The 26,365-nt window shown below is 46.0% G+C and overlaps 1 protein-coding gene across 6 annotated transcripts in view; it reads right to left on the reverse strand.

The window, feature by feature from the left end:
- Window positions 1-26,365, reverse strand: part of KDM8 (lysine demethylase 8) — a 225,980-nt gene that overhangs the window by 24,183 nt on the left and 175,432 nt on the right. Inside the window, exon 1 of one of the 6 annotated variants that reach the window (XM_068267206.1) lies at window positions 930-1,116. The exons of 4 other annotated variants lie outside the window; for them this stretch is intronic. The gene's annotated coding sequence lies outside the window, so the exon portion shown is untranslated. Of the gene's footprint in view, window positions 1-846; window positions 867-929; window positions 1,117-26,365 lie in introns of those variants that run through there. One more of the 6 variants, XM_068267210.1, reaches the window with a different exon arrangement.

Raw genomic sequence — 26,365 nt, forward strand, 5'->3', positions numbered from 1 at the left:
GAAGACGGTTATTAGCCGAAAGCTTACTTTTAAGTTAGCCAATAAATGGTTTCTAATTCAAAATTTCCTGCATATCTTCAAGAATCACAGAGTGGATTTCCTGCAATTTGCTTGTGTGGATACAAGAAAGCTAGCTTATCAGAACTCACACATCACCAACATCCTGACAATCTGGTGTAAAGGACCATAACTATGTCTACTTGGATAACTTGGGTTGCAAAGTTATGGCTGCTGGTGGGCATTATGGTAGGACAAGACACAAAACATTTATATTGCGCTTTTCTCCTGTTGGACTCAAAGTGCCAGAGCTTCAGCCACTAGGGGTTCTCTCAGTAGGCAGTAGCGGTGTAATGCTGGAAATACACAATGAGATTTTTCAGTTGATTTACTGTTCGATCTTATTTTCAATCAATTTTCCTATCCATTTTAATTCACTTCTATGAGAAATCGATCAGAAAAACGATCGAAAATAAGATCTGACATGTCGGAAATTATCTATCAAACTATCTATCTGCTGAAAAACTTACGGTGTATTCCCAGCATTAGGGAGTATTGCCCAAGGTCTCCTTACTGAATAAGTGCTATATCGCCTATATCAGAGGTAAAGCCCTTAACCAGTACACTATCTAGTCTAATGGGGTTAATTTATATGCTTCATGACTTTGCACATGCTCAGTATCATTTTTACGCTATTTTGATGCATATGCTGAAATGTTGTAACACCTGCAGTGTAGAGCAACAGGACATTAGGTGGCAATTATGAAATGTGGGGTTAATGACACCCACAAAAAAAACAAAAACAGGTGTTTGGTAAACCAGAAACCCACACGGTGCATTATCACTCACTGAGAGCAACTAGGAAGACAAGGGTATTACTGTGATGACCTAAGATGACAGCCATTTCTCAAATAGCAAAACGTATACATTACCACGTGCTTCCCTGCAGCTCTTCGCTTCCTCTTCCTGCAGACATGCTCTAGATTCAACATTTGACGTCACTCTGCAGAGCTATTGGTTGTTGAAAAGCATTTCCTGATTGGAGGAATCCTCTCAAGCTGAGAGTAGGGTAGTGTACGCTGATGCCTGCATCCAGATTCCAGTGCAGTTGTGCGTCGAGAAAGTGAAGGTCCATAAATAAAGAGATCAATTTTCCCTGTCTGTGTGGTCCATAAGCAACACTATGAAAACAAGGTCTCTGCAGCAATGCTCTACTATAGAGATACAGAAACACACACATCCCCCCCTGCCTTCACCTTAGTTCAGCTTGTATAGTGAGCCCATGCCTCCCCCTCCTGGATAAATGAGTAATTGCAGAGGTAGTGGGAACTGAGGATAAGAATGGACAAGTTAGATTTCTTATGGGAAATTCTTGGTTACAGTTTCTCTTAAACAAAGGCAGTCACTGAATCCTAGTTTATCCACAGACAGAAACATCTTATATAACTACAGTACAGGAAACATTTGGTTGAAGTTATTGCTGCCAAAGGAGGTTCAACCAGTAATTATTCTAAGGGTTCCCATACTTTTTCCACCTGCACTGTGAATGTTTACATGGTGTGTTTAATACAAACATGGAAACATTTAATTATTTGTGTGGTATTAGTTTAAGCAGACTGTGATTGTCTATTGCTGTGATTTAGATGAAGATCAGATCACATTTCATAACCAATTTGTGCAGAAATCCATATAATTCCAAAGAGTTCACATACTTTTTTTTGCTACTGTATATTTACACCGATCTGTTCATCAGTCCTGAAAGAGGGACAAATGAGTAAGAAAGAGGGACTGGGGTTCCCAAAGAGGGACTGTCCCTCCAAAACAGGGACAGTTAAAGCTATGCATCAATGCGGCGTGGCATGGAGGGGGTCAGCTCAGGATGCTTGGATAGTAACCTTCAAGCTTATTTGCATTGTTGGGTCTACAGTCTCATCTTGACTGGGCACATCTTTTGTCTCGTTTTGCTTCTCAGAAAGATGGGCTGTATATATAATTTTATGCAGAACATAATTACAGCTATTTTCTAAAAGTGTTAATACTACTGTTCTTGTAGCCAAAACACATTATGTTGTTGTGATAAACAGAAATATAAATCTGGATTCTCTTCCTGGTAGATTAGGCTAGACTAGTCAGGCTATATTTCTTTAGGCTTTCTTTAGGCTCTACCCTGCAAGGCAGCTCTGAGGTTCGACTTGCAAGAAAAACCAGACAGGGTTAACAGTGCTACCAAATTCTATTTTATAGAGCCATCAAAATGTTCTTTCGATAAAAGTAGAGGAGTAGTAGCCAGGCATGCTAAATACTGAATTTTCTTCTTTTTTTTCTATATAGACATAGCAAATGTCTATATAGGCATAGCAAACAAGATCAGAATATATTGCCAGTTTCCATTTTCTTAGTTGTAGCAAGTAAAGTTTTCAACAAAGTTCAAGAACTAAAACCAGCACCTTTCTTACAGTATGCTGTGAAATGTAGCTCTAATGCTAGGTACACACCATACAATTTTCGGTACTTTTCCGTTAGCCGGGCACATCCGGCAGGTGGCGCTAATTACATTAAAAGTTCACATGAACACAAAAGTGTTAATGTAACCGCTTGTCGGCAGGTGGCGCTAATTACATGAATACTTGACGTCACTTAAAATGTTAATATTGCCGAATTATAGTGTTTGAAGTGGCCGGCTCGCTGCGGCCAAATGTATATTAAAAAGTGAGTTAATTAAATGACAAATAAGTCGGCGGCAATGTAACAGATCAAGCCGCCAGCTTCGTGTCTCGCTCTCCTCCCCCCTTGCCCTCTATCCTATAGAACACTGGCAGCCCTGGGGGGGGGGGGGGGGGGGGGGGACACGCGTGTCCCCCCAGAGTCGTTAATCGCAATGAAACAAGCAGGATTCAATGCCGCAATGAACGACTCTGGGGGGACACTCATGTCCCCCCCCCCCCCCCCAGGGCGGCCAGTATTGTATAGGAGAGAGGGCAAGGGGGGAGGAGAGCGAGACACGAATCCGGCGGCTTGATCTGTTACATTGGCGCCGGCTTGTCATTTAATTAACTCACTTTTTTAATATACATTTGGCCGCAGCGAGCCGGCCATTTCAAACACTATACATTCGGCAACATTAACGTTTTAAGAGACGTAAAGTATTTATGTAATTAGCGCCACCTGTCGACAAGAGGTTACATTAACACTTTTGTGGTAATGTGAACTTTTAATGTAATTAGCGCCACCTGCCGGATGTGCCAGGCTAACGGAAAAGTACCCAATTTTCTGTTATGCTGGGCATACAAGGCTCGATTTTGCCACTCGATTGATTCCGCACTTGATTCCGCAGGCGATTCTCTTATCTTCCGCTCGTTTTTCTTATCTTTTTCCATTGTGTTCAATGCAGAATTGAGCTGCGAAACAATCGGGCCGGAGATCGGACATGTTGGAAATGATCAATCGAGCTCAAAATCGAGCCGTGTATTCCCAGCATTAGATTTACCTGCCAGATAGATTATTTTGAACATGTTGGAAATTATCTATCTAACCATCTACCTGCCTAGCAATTAGGCTTTGTTCTACTCAGCAGGAGATACCGTAACCAGAAGACAATACACCAGAGATAATGACCAGCAACTGTTGGCTTGACTTGAGCTGCATCTTATCAGTTGTTTGAACAATAGTAAACCACGTTTTTGATTTGTTTCAAAAACAAAAGTTGTTTGATAAGTGAGCATTTAAAAGACTTTTGTTGAGTGTGTGTATGAGGCTTTATTTTGCAAAGATTTTTATCTGATGGGTATTATCAGCTTGAGAACAGACTGTGGGCTCTATTCATAAAAAAGTTGTTGCGAGAAAACTCCTGGAGGGAAAATACCGCAGCGGTATTTTACACTTCTGGGTGGTCATTCAAAGAAATCTTGAAAGCTGCGATGCAAGAGCGGAGATCTCCCGCTGAAAGCTGGCGGTAAGCTGTCGGAAGGCATGCGGAAACACTTCAGCCGGCAGAGTCCCTCCGTGCACTGCTCTCTCTGGGAGGTCTGTCCCATTCACTTGTATGTAATCCGCAAAATCAGAGGAAGCGGTATTTCCTGTCCACATACCGCTTCCTCTAATCTTTATGAATGGCCATTTTGTTACTTTTTTCTAGATAAATCTAGAAAAACACTGGAGAAGGCGGAAATTTCTCGCTCTGCTGGGGGATTGTAGATTTTCATGCGGGAACAGCTTTTTTGAATGCCCACTTTGCTAAATGGACGGGAAAATCCGCTGTTTTGAGCGGAAAACTTGTGGGAAGGTTTTATGAATAGAGCCCTGTGTAGGTATGCTCTCTTACTACATGGAGGTGGAAAAACTGGCCTTAGATTTTCCAAAGACTTATCTAGTATCTAGCATAAGGCACACCTGTGCAATATTCATGCTGTCTAATCAGCACCTTGATTTGCCACACCCGTGAGGTGGGATGGACTATCTCGGCAAAGGAGACGTGCTCACTAAGGCCTCTTTTCCACGAACTGTTGATAGGCAGTGAAATGCCTATCAAACTCTCACAACTGCTCACTGATGCCTGGTAACTGTTCACTGCTGCCTGGTAACTGCTTGCTGAGCACACAGCTTAACAGTTCGTGGAAAAGAGGCCTAAAGGCGCGTACACACGCCTGATTCCTTCCAACGACCGTGTGTAGTCTTTCAGCAGGCTGATTAGGCCTCTTTTCCACGAACTGTTGAGCTGTGTGCTCAGCAAGGCAGCAGCGAGCAGTTACCAGGCAGCAGCGAGCAGTTGTGAGAGTTTGAGAGGCATTTCACTGCCTGTAAACAGTTCGGGGAAAAGAGGCCTAAGGGCCCTTTTCCACCAGCGCGTTTGCGCTGGCTGAATCGGAAAGACGCAAACCGCTAGCGATTTTACAATCGCTACGGTTTGCTTTTTAACATAGGAATCGCGGTAGGTCATTTCCACTACCGCGATTCGTTTTTTGACGGGAACGCGAATGCGCGGCGGAGCGATATTTGCCGCGATTTTGCTATGCAGTGCATAGCATAGCAAAATCGCGGCCGCAAACGGGGAATCACCGGTAATTGCGATTCAGCAATCGCTAGCGTTCAGCGTGAACGCTAGCGACTGCTAGTGGAAAAGGGCCCTAAGGCTGGTTTTGACCAATCCGCCGGGCAAACTGTCGTCAGAATGGCCGCCCCGTGGGCGGGTCTGACGCCCCGTCGTTTGAAGGAATCAGGCGTGTGTACGTGCCTTAAAGAGACTCCGTAACAAAAATTGCATCCTGTTTTTTATCATCCTACAAGTTCCAAAAGCTATTCTAATGTGTTCTGGCTTACTGCAGCACTTTATACTATCATTGTCTCTGTAATAAATCAATGTATCTTTCCCCTGTCAGACTTGTCCGCCTGTGTCTGGAAGGCTGCCAAGTTCTTCAGTGTTGTGGTTCTGCTATGAACTCCCCCTTCCAGGCCCCTCTATGCACACTGCCTGTGTATTATTTAGATTAGAGCAGCTTCTCTCTTATCTTTTACAAGCTGGATAAATCGTCCTCTGAGCTGGCTGGGCTTTCACATACTGAAGAATTACAGACAAGGGCAAAGCTGTTTGCAGGAGAAAAGCAAGCAGCCTGAAACTTCAGTGCATGAGAACTGCAGGGGGAAAGAAACACACAATGATCTCTTGAGATTCAAAAGGAAGGGTGTATACAGCCTGCTTGTGTATGGATGTATTTTCTATGTGTGGACATACTGTACATCAACCTACTTCCTGTTTTGGTGGCCATTTTGTTTGTTTATAAACAAACTTTTTAAAACTGTTTTTAACCACTTTTAATACGGCGAGGAGCGGCGAAATTGTGACAGAGGGTAATAGGAGATGTCTCCTAACGCACTGGTATGTTTACTTTTGTGCGATTTTAACAATACAGATTCTCTTTAAAGAGAACCCGAGGTGGGTTCTAAGAACGCTAATTACACACAGAGGCTGGGTCTGCATATACTGCCCAGCCTCTGTTGCTATACCAATCCCCCCCCCCACAGGCCCCCTGCACTCTGCTTGACCCCCATAAATCATACGCCGAGCTATCGAACACACAGCGTGTTGCAACCGGCTGTTTATTATTATGTATTAGATTTATATAGCGCCAACATATTACGTAGCGCTGTACAATAAATAGGATTACAGACAATGATAACAGGGGTGACAGAACAATACAGGTAATAGACAATAGATACAACAATACAGGCAATAGCAATAAGATACAATAAGATACACAACACAATGCAGATAGTAGTACAATGCCAGATCATAAACTGCAGTGGTAGTGGTAAAAATTACAAGTTCCAAATTCTGGGTAAAGTGCACACAGTCAAGCATGATACACAAGGGGAGAGGGCCCTGCTAAAGGCTTACAATCTAGCGGGAGGGGTTGGTGACACAAAAGGAGGGGGTGCAGCAAGAAGTTATTGGCAGAAAGGATAAGGGCAGTGTTGAGTTGATGTAGGCCTCCTTGAAGAAGTGAGTTTTGAGTGCTTTTTTGAAGGTGTTGAAGGAGGGAGCGAGCCTGATGGGCAGTAGGAGAGTGTTCCACAGGATAGGGGCAGCTCTAGTGAAGTCCTGCAGTCGTGCATGGAAGTGCGAGATGCGTGGGGTGGTTAAGAGGAGGTTGTTGGAGGAGCGAAGTGGGTGGCCAGTTGTATATCTGCTGACCAGGTCAGAGATGTAGGTTGGGCAGGACTTGTGTATGGATTTGTAGGCCAAACATAGGATCTTGAAGCTAATTCTGAAGTGAATTGGAAGCCAATGAAGGGATTTGCGTAGGGGAGTCAGAGTGGTGAGAGGAAAAGAAGAGTCTGGCTGCTGCGTTCATGATGGATTGTAGGGGGGTGATGCGGTTTTGAGGAAGGCCTGACAGGTGGGAGTTGCAGTAGTCCAGGCGGGAGATGATGAGGGCATGGACAAGGAGTTTGGCAGTGTCTGGGGTCAGGAAAAGGCCAGATCTTGGAGATGTTGCGTAAGTGGAAATAGCAGGCCCTAGCTACGGTTTGGATGTGGGAGGTGAAGGAGAGGGCTGAGTCCAGGGTGACACCCAGGCAGCGGGCTTGTGTGGTTGGACAAATGATTGTGCCATTGACAGTGACGTAGAGGTCAGTGGGGGGTGAAGCAGCACGGGGCGGGAAGATTAGTAGTTCAGTCTTGTCCAGGGTTAATTTTAGGAACCTGGCAGACATCCAGGATGAAATAGCCGAGAGGCCAGAGGATACCTTCTCCATGGTGGTGGTGGAGAGGTCAGTGGTATGGAGGTAAATCTGGGTGTCATCTGCATAGTTGAAACCCATAGAGGAGATGAGTTTTCCGATGGAGGCGGTGTAAATGGGGAACAGCAGGGGACCAAGAACAGAGCCTTGGGGGACCCCAACTGAAAGTGGGATGGAGGTTGAGGAGGAACCATTGAAGGAGGTCTTGAAGGACAGATTTGAGAGGTAGGAGGAGAATCATGCTAGGGCAAGGTCTTGGATACCCACAGATTGCAGGGACTGGAGAAGCAGGGAGTGATCAACAGTGACAAATGCTGATGAGAGGTCTAGGAGGAGAAGGATAATGCATTTTCCTTCGGCCTTGGCAAGCGTGAGGTCATTGACGACCTTGGTGAGGGAAGTCTCGGTGGAGTGGGCTGGCCGAAATCCTTATTGTAGGGGGTCAAACAGGGAGTTGGAGTCAAGGTAATGGGGCATGCGTTGGTGGACTAGACGCTCCAGGAGTTTAGATGCAAAAGGGAGTAAGGAGATAGGGCGGTAGCTGGATGGAAGTGAGGGGTCTAGTGAGGGTTTTTTAAGTAGGGGAAGTACAGTGGCCTGTTTGAAGTCAGAGGGGAAGGTGGCCGTAGAGAGGTTAAACAGAGAGGCGAGGACAGGAGCCAGAACAGGGAAGTGAGGACGGAGGCAGTTGGATGGCACAGGGTCCAGGGGGCTGGAGGTGGCAGGAGAAGTGGCTAGGAGACGGCTGACTTCATCCTCTGTGATAGGAGTAAAGGCAGTGAGTGCTGGGTGTTGTGGGGGAGAGGTATTGGTGGGAGAGGAAGAAGTGGTGGAGTGGAGGCATGAGATTTCCCGTCGGATGCTGGCTACTTTGTCGGTAAAGTGGGTGGACAGATCAGTGGCTGAGAGGGTGGAGGTGGGGGGAGGAGTGGTGGGGTTAAGGAGGGAGTTGTTTACCTGTGCATCTGTCACTCTCGGCGCTCCCCCGCCTCCTCCATAGCGCCAGTCTCCGCCCGCGCCCTTTCCCTCCCCGCTGATTGGAGGAAAGGGACACGGGCGGGGACCGGAGCTATGGAGGAGGCGGGGGAGTGCCCAGAATGACAGATCCAGAGGTAAACAGCCGGCTGCTACACACTGCGTGTCGACAGCTAGGCGTAGGATTTATGGGGGTCAAGCAGAGCGCAGGGGGCCTGTGGGGGGGAACTGTATAGCAACAGAGGCTGAGTATTACATGCAGACCCAGCCTCTGTGTGCAATTAGCATTCTTAGAACCCACCTCGGGTTTTCTTTAATGCTAGGTAGAAACAATAAAATTTTCTGACAGATTTACTGCCAGATTAATTATTTCCGAAACGTCCATCTGATTTCCAATCGATTATCTGTTCACGTATATGGAAAATCGATCGGAAATCAGATCAGACCTGTTGGAAATAATCGATCTGACAGTAAATCTGTCCGAAAATTGTAACGTGTGTACCGAACATTAAACAGATGGTCTTTTTGTATGTAGAAAATGTTTCAGATCTTTTAGTTCAGCGCATGCAAAATGGGAGCAACTGAAAGTGTTGTTTATATTTTTGCTCAGTATAGACAACTGAAGATTTATTTTTTTTTACTCTTCCTGTTCTGGAAAAAATGAGACCATTTTCTTTGCTACTAATGTTCTATTTCTTATCTGTATTACGCATACAATTTGCATGCGTTTTTGCTATGCGAATGTTAACACAAATTTTACAGGCAAATTCGCGTACGTTTTTGCATAAAATCAATGTAAAAGCACACAGGCACTGACATGGTTAAATTCGCATACTTACTAACATATGCGAAAACGTATGCAAATTTGCAGTAAAATTAGCGTTAAAATTCGCATCCGCATGCGAATTCGTTTTTGCGTCTTCCGCGACAAATTCACATCACACAAGTGGAAACGGGCCCTCAGAGGCAGAGGATCAGCAGGACAGGGAGGCATCTGGTATTACTTACTAAAAAAGGAAATTAATATGGCAGCCTCCATATCCCTCTGGCTTCAGTTGTCCTGTAACCGCTTTCACACCACGTTGGTTGAAATTTAAGTCCTGCTGGTGGCTGCACGGCTCTGACAGGACGTAGATTTCAACTTCCCCGCAATGCGCTCCTGTATCTACTGCCGATCGCATCGTTTTCTCCCTGTTGCAGTTCACTTGCCCTGCCATCAGTATGACGTTAGAGCTCTGTGAGCCGGTCAGGAAGCGATTTCGTTGGCTCCTGACCACGTGATCACTGTGAGCCAAACCCATTGGCTTACATTGATGGACAGGGTAAGGAGCTAATGAAAATGGCTCCTAAGTGGCACATAGAGCTCTGCTGTCAGCGACGGGAGAGTAGCATGACCGGCGTGTATATCTGTAAGCACTGTTTTGTGGTATCAGCAGTTTCTGGTCCTTAAGAGGCCAGAGACTGCTGGTACGCAAGAGGTTAATAACATATTATACTGTATGTGTGAGACTTACCATGAATGGGCACAAACTTAGGCTTGTCATGAAGGACTACTTGAAAACTCGCAATAGAAGGCAAGATCTTGATTCATCAGAATATTAAACTATAAATGCTTTCTGAAGGTGTTGAATCCTTTGATGATAATGATGATAATAATAATAATCCAAACATTTGTATAGTGCCTTTTTCCTGTCAGACTCAAAGGGCTCAAGAGCAGCAGCCACTAAGGGCTCTTTCACACTAAAGGCAACTATAGAAAAGGCCAAAACGCTGCCTTTGGCTGTCAGCGTTTTGAAGGCGTTTTAATGCCAATACATGATTATCAATTAAATGAGAAACGCCGAGGTAGGCCCTGAAAAAGCACCTGGGAGCGTCAAAATGCAACGCTCAAAAACGCAACGTTAAAGAGAAACTCGGTCCAAAAATTGAACTTTATCCCAATCAGTAGCTGATACCCCCTTTTACATGAGAAATCTATTCATTTTTACAAACAGACCATCAGGGGGCACTGTATGGCTGAGATTGTGGTGAAACCCCCGCCCACAATAAACCCCTCCCACAAGAAATGTACGTACTTTTTTTTTGACAGTTTCCGGTCTGTGAACCTTGTTGCATTGTGGAAAATAGCTGTTACAGTTGTTTCCAACTGCCAAAAACCATGCAGCAGCTACATCACCTGCCAACACTAAAATGTTCACTGGAGTTCCTCTTTAAAGGGAATCTGTATTGTTAAAATCGCACAAAAGTAAACATACCAGTGCGTTAGGGGACATCTCCTATTACCCTCTGTCACAATTTCGCCGCTCCTCGCCGCATTAAAAGTGGTTAAAAACTGTTTTAAAAAGTTTGTTTATAAACAAACAAAATGGCCACCAAAACAGGAAGTAGGTTGATGTACAGTATGTCCACACATAGAAAATACATTCATACACAAGCAGGCTGTATACACCCTTCCTTTTGAATCTCAAGAGATCATTTGTGTGTTTATTTCCCCCTGCAGCTATCTTCCACTGAAGTGTCAGGCTGTTTCTTCCTGCAGAGTGCAGACAGCTCTGCCTGTATGTAATTCCTCAGTATGTGAAAGCCCAGCCAGCTCAGAGGAGGATTTATCCAGCTTGTAAAAGATAAGAGAGAAGGGAGAAGCTGCCCTAATCTAAATAATACACAGGCAGTGTGCAGAGAGGGGCCTGGAGGGGGGAGATGCATCACAGAACCACAACACTGAAGAACTTGGCAGCCTTCCAGACACAGGCTGACAAGTCTGACAAGAGAGAGATAAGTTGATTTATTACAGAGACTGTGATAGTACAAAGTGCTGCAGTAAGCCAGAACACATTAGAATAGCTTTTGGAACTTGTAGGATGATAAAAAACAGGATGCAATTTTTGTTACGGAGTCTCTTTAAGGGTGAAAGGTAAAATGAAAGTCTATGGACTTTCATCTTACCATGGAAAACGCCAATTATGGCCGTAAAACGCCGAAAAAGGCCTGTAGTGTGAAAGAGCCCTAAAGACGTGCTCAAGTTGCCACCCTGCAGTGTTATGGAGTCTTACCTTGACCTCCTTACTGAATAGGTACTGACCCTAGCCAGGATTTGAACCCCGGTCTCCCATGTCAAGGGTGGTGCCCTTAACCAGTACGCTATCCAGCCACATTGAAAACTTTATAAATAAAGAGATCCATTATGGACATTTAGATCTAGCAGATTTTTTTTTTCTGAGGCTAAGTTCACAGTGGGACGTTAAAGTCGCGTGTTAAAACAGCATTTAACGCAGAATAACTCACTGCAATGAAAAATCAATGCCCTGTTCACAGTGCACACGTTGCGTTGGTGTCTAACGCTGCACGTTAAGTACAAGTACTGCATGCTGTGCGTTATACACGTTATTAGCTGCGTTGGACTGTTTGCACATGCTCAGTAATGACTTGGAAGCATACTTTTCATTGCCTGTATTTTTTACTGTATCTGCTGTATGCGGCGGTAACGCTGCGTTGCCACTTTTTGGGCGCGTTGCGTTGTAAGCTTGTGGTGCGACTTTAACGTGGCATCAAAACGCAACGTCCCACTGTGACTCTAGCCTGAAGGAAATCTCAGTTTAGCAGTCAAGTAGGAGAAAAAACAATACAGTTTTCTGTCTCTTTTCATTCTTGCAATAAAAGGGTAGTCAAGCCCATGCATCCCACATACACCTGCTGCTCTGAATACATCCCATTAAATTGTAGCAGCCATAGGGTTCTCTGGCTCCAAATTTGAAGTGGCCTTAAGGTACTACCCATACATCTAGCGATTTTGGTGGCCAATCGACCAATAGACAGGTTTCTCTCTGATCGGAGAGATCTGCTGGCCGCCATAAACCGCAGGCTTATTCCCGATTGTTTTAAGCATGAAATCTTTCAGCAATCAGCCTCGAGACGTCACCTCACACCCCCCTGCCGCTGTGCCCCTAGTGTACATGTACCCCTCCATACGGCCACTGTCCACCTCTTCCGTGTTTGCGCCCCACGTGGTTGCCAGCGTACTGCACAAGGGGCGCATGTGTGACGTCACATGTGCAATGTGCTAGCAAGAACGAATAGCCGGTGCCCACATTACATATTCTCCCTGAGTTTTTGACAGCTTAGAGGGGGAATAGCATTAATGCCACCCAGGAGTTTGCCTGCAGCCAGTGAGCTGTCTTTCGGGTGCACCCTGCGCTGAACTGCAGCTATTTCAAATAAATGCGCATTTGCAACTCAGTGCATCCAAATCTGAATGCAGTGTCCTCTTCCTCCTGGAAAAACAGAATTCTCCAACTGAGTTTCTCCTGGTTAGGCTGGAACCATAATACAGCTTACTTCTCCAGGCTGTGGAAATCTGACCCCAAGAGCAAGACCTGTCACAGTTATCATAGACTGAGCAGTGATGAGGGACGGATTACTAATGGATGAAATCCGAATGGGTTTCAGTTGGATTTCATCCGGATAATTAATGCACCTGAGCGGCTTGTTTAGGGGGGGAAGGGGTTAAACTAAATGCCCATACACACGTTGGATTTTTCCGGACGGGTCGTTTGAACGTCCCGACGTTCGGTCGTCCGCATGCCAAATCGGGTGTGTGTACAGACTGTCGTTCGGGTGATAAGACTGATTTTGAGCGATCCGCCGATTGTGAGCGATTTGGTGTGCGGACGACTGAACGACGGGACGTTCAAACGACCCGTCGTTCGCAAAAATCCGACGTGTGTATGGGCCTTTACCCAGCAGCAGTCTTCTTTAATCCGTCCCACGGCGCCTCCCATGCTGCCTTCCAATCCACAGTCACGTGACTACAAACACTTCCTCCTTCCGGGTTGAAGGAGGAAGCGTAGTAGTCACGTGACGCGGCTTGGAATGCAAACATCTAATGTCTACAGAGCTGTCCTGTTTAGAGGTTTGCCTTGAAAGAATGCTAAATGACGATGTAGTGCTATTGTTTAAGGCAACCTGAAGTGAGAGGCATGTGGAGGCTGTCATATGAATTTCCTTTTAAACAATACCAGTTGCCTAGAAGCCATGCTGGTCTATTTGGCTGCAGTAGTGTCTGAATGACACCAGAAACAAGCATGCAGTTTGGGCTGGTGCACACCGAGCGGCTTTTTCAGCGTTCCGCTTGGTCAATGTATCTTAATGGGGTGGTTCACACCAGAGCGGGAGGCGTTTTGCAGAAACGAATCCTCCCGGGGTGAGGCATTTTTTGGATTGTGGATGCGTTTCTGCCTCAATGTTAAGTATAGGAAAAACGCAAACCGCTCTGAAAAACGCCAGTTCAGAGCGGTTTTGCCGGCGTTTTTGTTACAGAAGCTGTTCAGTAACAGCTTTACTGTAACAATATATGAAATCTACTACACCAAAACCGCTACACAAAACCGCAAAATGCTAGCTGAAACGCTACAGAAAAATAAGAAAAAGCGTTTCAAAATCTGCTAGCATTTTGCGGATCTGCTAGCAGGTTTTGGTGTGCACCAGGCCTTAATCTTGTCAGATCTGACAATGTCAGAAACATCTGATCTGCTGCATGCTTGTTCAGGGTCTATGGCTAAAAGTATTAGAGGCAGAGGATCAGCAGGACAGCCAGGCAACTGGTATTGTTTAGAAGGAAATAAATATGACAGCCTCCACTTCCCTCTCACTACAGTTGTCCTTTAAATTGTTCTTCCTGCCATGGGATGCTGCTTGGTCATCTGCTGCTTGTTGTCCCCAATTCCCTCTCCCTAGAGAAGAACGGGTTGTCCAGCTACAGCCAAGCAGTGTCTGTACAGTGCTTGTTCTGAAAATGATCACCTTAAAAGGGACACTGTAGGGGGTCGGGGGAAAATGAGTTGAACTTACCCGGGTCTTCTAATGGTCCCCCGCAGACGTCCTGTACCCACGCAGCCACTCACCGATGCTCCAGCCCCGCCTCCGGTTCACTTCTGGAATTTCAGACTTTAAAGTCTGAAAAGCACTGCGCCTGCATTGCCGTGTCCTTGCTCCTGCTGATGTCACCAGGAGCGTACTGCGCAGGCACAGACCATACTGGGCCTGTGCAGTACGCTCCTGGTGACATCAGTGGGAGCAAGAACACGGCAACCCAGGCGCAGTGCTTTTCAGACTTTAAAGTCTGAAATTCCAGAAGTGAACCGGAGGCGGGGCTGGAGCATCGGTGAGTGGCTGTGTGGGTACAGGACGTCTGCGGGGGACCATTAGAAGACCCGGGTAAGTTCAACTCATTTTCCCCCCGACCCCCTACAGTGTCCCTTTTAAGGTGATCATTTTCAGAACAAGCACTGTACAGACACTGCTTGGCTGTAGCTGGACAACCCGTTCTTCTCTAGGGAGAGGGAATTGGGGACAACAAGCAGCAGATGACCAAGCAGCATCCCATGGCAGGAAGAACAATTTAAAGGACAACTGTAGTGAGAGGGAAGTGGAGGCTGTCATATTTATTTCCTTCTAAGCAATACCAGTTGCCTGGCTGTCCTGCTGATCCTCTGCCTCTAATACTTTTAGCCATAGACCAGGGCAGGGCAAAGTAAAGCCCGTCGGCACTTTTAATCCGGCCCGCCGATAGAGGGTGAGATTCCTCTCCTCCCTCCCTGCAAAGTTGTGTGCTGCGTGTAATGAGAAGTTTAACTGACACAATCGCACTTTCAAGCAGCAATCTCCATAGCCACAGTGGCGTCATGTGACTCACCATCAGTACATGCAGCGTGTCACATGATGCCGGCATAGCCATGGAGATCGAAGGATAGCGGGAAGGTGCAATTGGGCGAGTTAAACCCATTATAACGCACCTGCTCCCAACTCTAAAGGGAGGGAGGGAGGGGAGGAGAGCAGATGTATGCGGCCCACAGCCGAACAAGTTTGCCCAAGCCTGCCAAAGACCCTTAAAGAAACTCTGTAACAAAAAAAAGTTCCCCAGGGGGGTACTCACCTCGGGTGGGGGAAGCCTCCCAATCCTATTGAGGCTTCCGCTGTCCTCCTGTGTCCCACGGCGGTCTCGCTGTTCCCCTCCGAACAGCGGGGATGTAAATATTTACCTTTCCAGCTCCAGCACAGGCGCAGTATCGGCTCTCTGCTCGGAAACATGTGGAAATAGCCGATCGGTGTCGGCCCGCTCTACTGCGCAGGCACAAGTCTCCTGCACAGTAGAGCATACCTGACAGAGATCAGCTATTTCCGAACAGAGAGCCGCAACAGCGCCCCCGCTGGAGCCAGAAAAGGTATATATTGCACAGCTTGACAATTTGTCGACTGTGCGTTCCGTGGGCTGCAGCGAGACCGCCACAGGACACAGTGGTTCCAGAGGCTTCCCCCTACCGAGGTGAGTACCCCCCCAGGGGAACTTTTGGTACTTATCCGTTAGCCGGGCGCATCCTCTAGGTGGCGACAAAACTCCACCAGAGTTACATCTTTCCTTACTATCCATGTCGGCCTGGAGGGGGAATAGTAGTTAGCGCCACCTGCCGGATGCTCCCGGCTAACGGATAAGTACCAAACTTTTTTTTTTGTTACAGAGTCTCTTCAATATGGAGGCTGCCATGTTTATTTCCTTTTAAGCAATACCAGTTGCCTAGCAGCCCTGCTGATCCTCTGCCTCTAATACTATTAGCCATAGCCCCTGAACAAGCATGCAGCAGATCAGGTGTTTCTGACTTTAAAGTCAGATCTGACAAGACTAGCTGCATGCTTGTTTCTGGTGTTATTCAAATACTACTGCAGAGAAATAGACCAGCAGGGCTGCCAGGCAACTGGTATCGATTAAAAGGAAATAAATATGGCAGCCTCCGTATACCTCTTACTTCAGTTCCCCTTTAAGTTGAACTGTGTGCTCAGCAAGCAGTTGCCAGGCTGCAGTGAGCAGTTACCAGGCAGCAGCAACCAGTTGTGAGAGTTTGAGATGCATTTCACGGCCTGTCAACAGTCCATGGAAAAGAGGCCTAACAAGCATGCAGATCAGATGTTTCTGAATGAAGTCTGACTGGATTAGCTGCATGCTTTTTTCAGGTGTGTGATCCAAACACTACTGCAACCACAGAGATCAGCAGGACGTCAGGCAACTGGTATTGTTTAACCACTTGAGGACCGCGGTCTTAACCCCCCCCCCCCCCCCCACTGCAGCTTTAAGGCCTCGCTGTAGGGTCATACAACTCAGCACACAAGTGATCCCTCTCCATTTTCTACCCACCAACAGAGATCTCTGTTGGTGGGCTTTGATCGCTACCTTAGTGTTTATTTTTTTATAAATATTTATTTCATTATTTTTTAAATAAATTTCCCTTTTTTTTAAAAATCCTTGCCTCCCTCCTCCAGCAAGCCAATCAGCGTGATTGACTGTCATAGGCTTCAGCCTATGACAGTGGATCACTTTTGTGCCGCCCAGGGGGACAGCCATGTCACACCGCTGCCATAAATCGCAGCGCTGTACATAGTAAACAGATGGCGGTTTAGCTGTCTAACAATCTCCGATCGCCACTGGGAGACTGACAGCGGAGCAGAGCTCAGTCATTCATGCGGGATCTCCTACAATCTCCCCCCGCAGCCATTCATGCCAATCGGCATGGAGCGGTCCTGGGGCTGCCGCGCTACTCACGCCAATCGGTATGGAGCAGTCGCTTAGTGGTTAAAAGGAAATAAAATATGGAAGCCTCCATAACCCTCTCACTTCAGGTGTACTTTAATCTGGCTTTAACTACGGATTACGACAACCACTCAATTTAGTCTCTATTAGAGCTAGTTCACATTGGGTACTTAACCGCGATCACGCCTGCAATTTGGCAGCCCAAATCTCGTGATTTGCACTTGCGATTCTCCTTCAATAGAATGAGAATCACAGTGCGATCTTCCCCAAAACACTGCATGCACCGTGTTTGTGATTGATGCAATCGCTGCAGTGTGAATGTATCCATGGGCATACATTAACAGCAGCACTTTGCTGATCACCGGCGATCAGCAAATATGCTGCAAAAGTGCGGCGTGTGAAGCAGTGGCGTAGCTAAGGAGCTGTGGGCCCGGATGCAAGTCTTACAATGGGGCCCCTCAAGCACTCTATACATAACAATTGATACGGCACACCAAAACCTGCCAATGGTAACTACAATGTCAGAGGAGCAAGAAGGGGATGGGGGAACAGCTTGTTAATGATTACCACTATTCAAAGCTATCTATAGAAGTGATTATTATGAGCACAGGACCAATAGAGAGCTAATACTGTAGTTGAGGGAGGGCCCTTCGGGGCCCCTCTGGCCCAAGGGCCCCGATGCGGTCGCTACCGCTGCACCCCCTATTGCTACGCCCCTGGTGTGAAGCCCTTATTCTTGCTCCTATTAGCTCAGGAAATCTGTCAGTGTATTTTCTATTTACAGTGAAAGATTCTGCCATTAAAATTTCCATTTACCCAACTCCTGGTTATGCATTTCCCATTCCAGGCTTTATATGCTTTTGTGGACTTCTGTTTTGAAGAATATTTATTATGGGGCACATAATGCAGGTAATTTCCCAAGTCTGGAGAATGAGGGAGTGTTTTTTTAGTAATCCTGTTACTGTGGTATAAGCCATTACAGCTATTAAGCCATTTCCTGGTGGTAAGACTCCTGGTTTTGATGGGCAGCCAACACAGTGGTATGTACATTCCATAAAGGGTCTGGCCGCCATATATACAGACATGCAAGAACTTTGAGAAGGTGGTGTCTGTTTTAAATTAAAAAAAAAAAGACACGGATTCTAAAAATGATGATATTGACAGACATGATTTTGAAATTCATATCCTTTTTAATGGAAATACTAAACAGTTCTCCCAAATATGCACATCCATAAATGATAGAATTACTATACTAGGCTCCATGGACATTATCATTAGAAAATTAGCACGTTTTATGGGTTTTACGGGTAGTATATTTTTCAGAATGCATTCAAGTCAATGGACATACGAGGCCTGGAACCCGCTACAGAACTTTTTTGAGCGTTTAGGGAGCGCTTTAATTCGTTAGCGTTTTCCCTAAGGGCCCGTTTCCACTAGTGCGGTGCGAATCGCTGGGATTCCACCGCTGACAAAATCGCATGCGGATGCGATTCCGCATGCGATTTTTGCTGCGATTTCGCATAGGCAGGCTATCAGCGATTTTAACCATGTCACTGCCTGGCCCAATGTACATTAGTTTTAGTGCGAATTCGCACGCGAAATCGCGGCAAAAAACGCATGTGCGATTTCCCCTATTATATACATTGCCTGCGAATCGCCTGCATTCCACACGCAGGCGAATTCTGCAGGGTCTACCGTGCAGAAAAATCCTGCACAGAAAAACGCACCAAAAAACTGACAAGTGGAAACAGTCTCATCCACTTGTATTGGTTATGCGAATCCGCATGCAGACAACGCATGCGGATTCGCTCTAGTGGAAACGGGCCCTAAACGTAACAAATTCCACAGTAGTGACTGCGATTAGCAAAATCGCAATCCCAGGACATGCAGCATTTTGGGAGCGTTTGCGTTTCAAAGTAAAGTATTGAAGCGCTGGCAAATCGCTCATGAATCGCCACACATTTCGATTTTGGTTCTTTTCCGGTAGCCGTGCGCATCCACTAGGTGGCGATAAAACTCTACCAGAGTTACATCTTTCCCTACTATCCATGGCGGCCTGGAGGGGGAATAGTAATTAACGCCACCTGGTGGTTGCGCCCAACTAACGATTTGTGTGCGATTTTAAATGACTGCACACTGTATAAAAAAATTGAAATACATTGAAAGGACCCATCAGAATTAAAATCGCTAATCGCACACAATTCCTATCTCCTGAGTATTAGGACCCATTTCCACTAGCCGGATGCAATCACATCCAGCCACGCGTGTCCTCCGAAGTCCAGGTGCGTCTGTCTCTGAGTGCTTAAGGGAATCGGATGGGTGCTGTGGAAATCTGCAGCATGCCACCCATAGGCCACATACACACATCAGACTATAGTCTTTTGAAAATGAAAGATCACAGACCAATCTTACCACCCTTCATGTAGTATGAGAGCCATTCCTACACAGTCTTTTCTATGGAGCTGAACTCCACATCAGAAAAAATCTGTGCAAGATGCTGCACACACAGATGCTGTACAGACACAAAAGATCAGTATCGGCAAAAGATCTGTTTCTGCCAAAAATCCATTCCTGCAAATTGCAATGATAGTCTATGAGATCTGCAGATCATCATACACACATGATTTAACTGACATTCATCTGCAGATCAGATCCACCAGGATGGATTTTCAGATCTGCAGATTGCTTGATCTGCAGATGAATGTCAGTTAAATCATGTGTGTATGATGATCTGCAGATCTCATAGACTATCATTGCAATTTGCAGGAATGGGTTTTTGGCAGGAACAGATCTTTTGCCGATACTGATCTTTTGTGTCTGTACAGCATCTGTGTGTGCAGCATCTTGCACAGATTTTTTCTGATGTGGAGTTCAGCTCCATAGAAAAGACTGTGTAGAGTATGGCTCTCATACTACATGAAGGGTGGTAAGATTGGTCTGTGATCTTTCATTTTCCAAAGACTATAGTCTGATGTGTGTATGAGCCTTTAACCTCCTTGCCGGTTATCCCGAGCTCAGCTCGGGGTAACCTGCGCAGGAGGATTTCTCAGGCCCCGCTGGGCCGATTTGCATAATTTTTTTTCCTAGCTGCGTCTAAAGTGCTAGCTGCGTGTGGTACGCGATCGCCGGCGCTACCTGCCGATTCGCCGCTACCCGCAGCGCTGAGGGGTGGATCGGGATTTCCTCTGACGTCCCGAAGTCGGTGACGTCATCCCGCCCCGTCGCCATGGCAACAGGGGAAGCCCTGCAGGAAATCCCGTTCTGAACGGGATTTCCTGCTTACTCTGATCGCCGGAGGCGATCGGAGTGGGTGGGGGGATGCCGCCGCTCAGCGGCTATCGCTCGCTACATGATTTGAAAAAAAAAAATGTTTTTAAAAAATTGCTGCGCTGCCCCCTTGCCGGTGGGAATTGGACCGGCAAGGAGGTTAATTTCCGCAGGTTGCATCAAATCGCAAATTAAAATTTGCATGCAATGGAAACTACTCCATTGACATGCATTGGCTTCAGTTTTCATGCGATGAGAATTCACAGCTAGTGGAAAAAGGACCTTATAGAGAAATACTGCACACCCTAGTGCTGTATATGGACAACCTGGCAGCTGCCTACACGAGAAGGGAAATGTCCTCTCCCCGTCTCTGAGATGCAGTCTCTACGAGATCAGGGATGGCTATAGAGATGCAAATAACTGAGCTGTTGCAGGATTATGCAAATTGTATATGCAATTGTATGCAGCTGGAAAATTAACCAATGGGATTTCACCTTGGAAGTTGTTATGTGTAAGCAGTGGCTACATTTTTTTTTTCTACATGTATTTGCCCATCCTTTAGGCCAGAAACCCACTAGGAGCGATTTCTCATCGCTAGTGATTTGACAAAGCTCTTGCATATGCAATGCTATGGGGGATTTTTATAAAATCACATCGCTCCAGTGGGATCACACCCATAGCAAGAGTTTTCAAATCGCAAATCACTCAAAAGCGCTCCTAGTGGGTTTCTGGCCTTAGAGCTCTTCACTTGGTAATTATTGGCCCAAGGCCAGATCCACATTGAGGGCCCAATCACACTTGCTGATCGCAAACCACTAGCGCTTTTGCTATCGTTTTTCTATGGCGATTTTGCGCAACAGGATAAAAATCACCATTCACACTTGGTGATTTTTTTCGCGATTGCGTTTAGCGCTTCTATAGCACTGAAACGCGATCGCCAGGAAATCGCCTGAAAATAGTGCAGGCTACGCGTTTGCGTTTATGTAAGAACGGGCCAATAGGGTTTCATTGCACTAGTGCTTTCAAAAGCGCTAGCGTTTGAGCATTTTGCCAAAATTGCCGGCAAACCGCTCAAGTGTGAGTGGGCCCCAATCGCTTTTCTGAGTGCTTTGTGATTGATTAGCGCTTTTTAAAAATTTCTCCCATTCACTTTCATTAAAATCGCAGCGATTTTTATGATTTTAATGTAAGTGAATGGGAGAATTTTTTAAAGGGAACCTGAAGCAAGGAAAATTATTTAAAATAAACACATGATGTAGCTGCAAATGAATATTACATACTAACCTCACTGTCAGTTCTTCTCATGATATGGAGGCTGCCATCTTTATATCATTTTAAGCAATACCAGATGCCTGGCTATCCTGCTGATCCTCTACCTCTTAGGGCTCGTTTCCACTATCGCGAATCTGCATGCGTCCAACGCATGCAGATCCGCACATGTAATACAAGTGGATGGGCCTGTTTCCACTGTAGCGTTGTTGAGGTGCGTTTTTTTCAGCGTGAAAAAAACGCACAAAAGAGCCAACGATTTCGCCTGCGTCAGGAATCCGTGCGAATCGCCGCTAATGTATTTAATAGTAAAAACGCATGCGTTTGTTACATGCGTTTTTACCCGCGATTTCGCGTGCGATTTCGCACCTTTTTCAATTTTATTTAGCCCTGGCAGTGTCATGGTTAATTTCGCATGGCACCCTGCCATGCGAAATCGCAGGTAAAAACGCATGTGGAAACGCATCCGCATGCGTTTTTACAAGCGTCGGAATGCGGCCGAAATCGCGTCGCAACAGTGGGAACGAGCCCTAATACTTTCAGTCATAGACCCTGATAAAGCATACAGATCAGGTGTTTCTGACATTATTGTCAGATCTGACAAGATTAGCTACATGCTTGTTTCTGGAGTGATTCAGACACTACTGCAGCCAAATAGATTAGCAGGGCTGCCAGGTAACTGGTATTGTTCAAAAGGAAACATGTATGGCAGCCTCTATATGCTTCTCACATCAGGTTCCATTAAGGCACTGGAGAATACCATCTGTACAGCTAGTTAGTCATGTGAGAACCTGGCTGAATGCAATTTGAATGCCTTTTTAGGTAGTCAATATATGTTGGTAAAATTGCAGCATTTGTGGCCTGTACTTATTTTTGATTTATATCGTATCAAACCTTCACAAGACATTGTTTAGCTGCAACAATGACAAATAAAAGCAAGAGTTTCACTTACCTGGGGCTTGGACCAGCCCCCTGCATCCGTCCTGTGCCCACAGCATGGTGAACCGATCCTCCATTCCACCGCCGTGGCTTACTTTAATTTCTGGTCCGCTGCGCCTGCACGGCCCTTGCCACATGTAGCTTCATAAGCATTCACGTCAACAAGCGCAGTAAGAGGCCTCTTTACTGCGCTTGCGCAGGACGCTTTGGATGACTTGAACGTGTACGAGGCGCAGTGTACCGCCGACTGATTAGTCAGCAGAAACGCAAGTAAGCCGTGGCGGGGTAATGGAGGATCGGTTTGGCAGGTTGCAGGCACATGACGGATGCAGGGGGCTGGTCCAAGCCCCAAGTTAGGCCTCCTTTCCACGGACTGTTGAGCTGTGTGCTCAGCAAGCAGTTATCAGGCAGCAGTGAGCAGTTACCAGGCAGCATTGAGCAGTTGTGAGCGTTTGAGAGGGATTTCACTGCCTATAAACAGTCCATGGAAGGAGGCCTAAATTAAACTCTTGTGGTTTTTTTTTAAATTAAGGGTCACATTAAAGTGCATCTCCAGTCCCAGAAGTATAACAGCATTGCTTTCAACATGACCAAGCCGAAATCCAATAGCCTGCAATTATTATAAGCCATGGTGGTTAATTAGAACTGGTTAATCAGATGCCAATAATTTGGTATTAATGCAAATTGTTAATGGTGTGCAAATGTAACCAGCTTGGAATTGGAACAAATGCACCGACAGATAATTTTGATCTGGTTTTGATTTGGTCTAATTCCAAGCTGCATATATTTTCATAAAATGAACAAAACGTGCATCAACCTGAAATTATTAGCACATCATTAAACAGCTGTACTTAAATGTATACAGAAATGTCAATAGGAAAATCTCTATATTAGGGCTGGTGCACACCAGGGCGGTTTTGGAGCATTTTTTAACTAGGGGGAAAACTGCTTGGCTAATGAAAGTGAATGGGATGGTGCACACCAAAGTAGGTTGTTTTTTCCACAAACGGAAACTCGGGGGCTGAAGCATTTTTTAGATTTCTGAGGCGTTTCTGCCTCAATGTTGAAGTATAGGAAAGTGGAAAACTGCTTTGAAAAACGCTAGATCAGAGCGGTTTTCCAGGCGTTTTTCTTACAGAAGCTGTTCAGTAACAGCTTTTACTGTACCAATATTTGTAATTTGCTACACAAAAATGCTCCAAAAAACACTAGGCAAGTTTAGAAAACCTCTCTAAACATGCCTAGAATCCCTCTGAAATCTGCTTCAGAAACTTCTAGCGTTTTGCAGATCTGCTAGAGGTTTTTGGTGTGCACTGGGCCTTAAAGTGGACCTGAACTCTTGTACAGGACAGAAGGAAAACAGAGAAATGGGTACTTATCCGTTAGCCGGGCGCATCCAGCAGGTGGCGCTAATTACTATTCCTCCTCCAGGCTGACATGGATAGTAGGGAAAGATGTAACTCTGGTGGAGTTTTGTCGCCACCTGCCGGATGCGCCCGGCTAACGGATAAGTACCGAGCAATGCATCCTGTATGTATATAGTTTAGCTTGTCTATTTCCCCCCTCATTTGTGTGTAATCACAAGGTGTAAGTTGATCTCTCCCGTGTCACCTGACGGCCACGGCAGATAAGCTCATTTGAAAGCACAGTATGTTATCCATATGTCTGCTTCCAGCCGTAACAAAGAAAGGTTTTTTTCTTTAAAGGGGAACTGAAGAGAGTCTGTAATGTTTATTTCCTTTTTAATCAATACCAGTTGCCTGGCAGCCCTGCTGGTCTATTTCTCTGCAGTAGTATCTGATTAAAACCAGAAACAAGCATGCAGCTAGTCTTGTCAGATCAGACTTAGTCTGAACCACTGAAACACCTGATCTGCTGCATGCTTGTTCAGGGGCTATGGCTAATAGTATTAGAGGCAGAGGATCAGCAGGGCTGCCAGGCAACTGGTATTGCTTAAAAGGAAATAAACATGACAGACTCCATATACCTCTCTCTTCAGTTTCCCTTTAAATGTTATTATTCTGTTGTGTATCTTTTAGAGGAAGTTCTGAGTTCAGGTCCGCGTTAAGGTGACCCTACATGGGTGGTATTTTCAGCAAATTCGATCAATAATGAAATCTGACAGTGATCTACTGCCCCCTGCAGTTCCTATCAATATGTTGAATGAATGTGTTATTGAGTGTAGCAATAACTTTTAGCTGAGTAAATGGTGGATTGATAGCTACATAGGTTTGTACTGTACTGAGTGGTACAAAGCTGGCATACAGTTCTAAAGCTACGTACATAAGCTAACTGTAACTCTTGGTGCCATCTCAGATGGTGTGTGTGTGTGTGTTTTCCCCCAAGGTTGTCTTTAGAGCACACCTGGAATAAGAGGGATATATGGGGGCTGACATTTATTTCCTTTTAAACCAGGGCTATGGAGTCAGAGTCGGGGCAATTTTGGGCACCCGGAGTCGGAGGAGTTGATTTCATAAACTGAGGAGTCGGGGTCGGGTGATTTATGTACAAATTCCACAGCCCTGTTAAGTATTAGACTAAGGAGTCGGATTCGGGGCCATTTTGGGTACCCGGAGTCTGAGTTGGAGTCGTTGTCGTGGTTTCATAAACTAAGGAGTCGGAGTTGGAAGATATTTGTACCGACCCCACAGCCCTGTTTTAAACAATGGCTGTCCTGCTGATCCTCTGCCTCCAATACTTTTACAACATCAGAATGAGTAATGAGGGCCACCTCTATATACAGAATGACTTTTATCGTTTGGATAACTGCCTTTTACCTTATTATATTAAATGTTATGTTTTATGGACATTTGAATCACTGTCCTGAAATAACCCTCCATTCTTTTTGCTTGATACTGAGGTAAATATCCATTATTTTTAGCCATAGACACTGAACAAGCGTGCAGATTAAAGGTTTCCGATTGAAGTCTGAGTGGATTAGCTGCATGCTTGTTTCGGGCCCATTCACACTGGCTTAGTGCTAGCGTTTTGCGCAGATGATTTTACCGTTAATGTGTGAACAATCTCGTTTTTGATTTTTAAGAGATTGCAATTAGCACTTTTTAAACACTATCGTGAGTAGAATCGCGGTAAAATGCTGCGTCTTGCGATTGCCGGCAATCGCAAATCGCCCGCGATCGGTGGCAACAGCGGCAGTGAGATCACTGCCATTAGTTAGTATTGCGGGAAGCATCCGCTAATCACCCTAGTGTGAATGGGCTGTTAAAGGGGAACTGAAGAGAGAGGTATATGGAGGCTGTCATGTTTATTTCCTTTTAATCAATACCAGTTGCCTGGCAGCCCTGCTGGTCTATTTCTCTGCAGTAGTATCTGATTAACCACCCTGGCGTTCTGATAAGATCGCCAGGGCGGCTGCGGGAGGGGTTTTTTTTAATAAAAAAAAAAAACTATTCCATGCAGCCAACTGAAAGTTGGCTGCATGAAAGCCCACTAGAGGGCGCTCCGGATGCGTTCTTCTGATCGCCTCCGGCGGCCAGAAGTAACACGGAAGGCCGCAATGAGCGGCCTTCCGTGTTTCGCTTACCTCTTCGCCATGGCGACGAGCGGAGTGACGTCATGGACGTCAGCCGACGTCCTGACGTCAGCCGCCTCCGATCCAGCCCTTAGCGCTGGCCGGAACTGTTTGTTCCGGCTACGCTGGGCTCGGGCGGCTGGGGGGACCCTCTTTCGCCGCTGCACGCGGCGGTGATCAGGTAGCACACGCGGCTGGCAAAGTGCCGGCTGCGTGTGCTGCTTTTTATTTCATTAAAATCGGCCCAGCAGGGCCTGAGCGGCAGCCTCCGGCGGTGTTGGACGAGCTGAGCTCGTCCAGACCGCTCAGGTGGTTAAAACCAGAAACAAGCATGCAGCTAGTCTTGTCAGATCAGACTTATAAGTCTGAACCACTGAAACACCTGATCTGCTGCATGCTTGTTCAGGGGCTATGGCTAATAGTATTAGAGGCAGAGGATCAGCAGGGCTGCCAGGCAACTGGTATTGATTAAAAGGAAATAAACATGACAGCCTCCATATACCTCTCTCTTCAGTTCCCCTTTAAGGTGTGTGATTCAGACATCTGCAGCCAAAGAGATCAGCAGGACTGTG

This window comes from Hyperolius riggenbachi, chromosome 2, assembly GCF_040937935.1.
Source record: "Hyperolius riggenbachi isolate aHypRig1 chromosome 2, aHypRig1.pri, whole genome shotgun sequence".
In the NCBI taxonomy this organism is placed as follows: Eukaryota; Metazoa; Chordata; class Amphibia; order Anura; family Hyperoliidae; genus Hyperolius; species Hyperolius riggenbachi.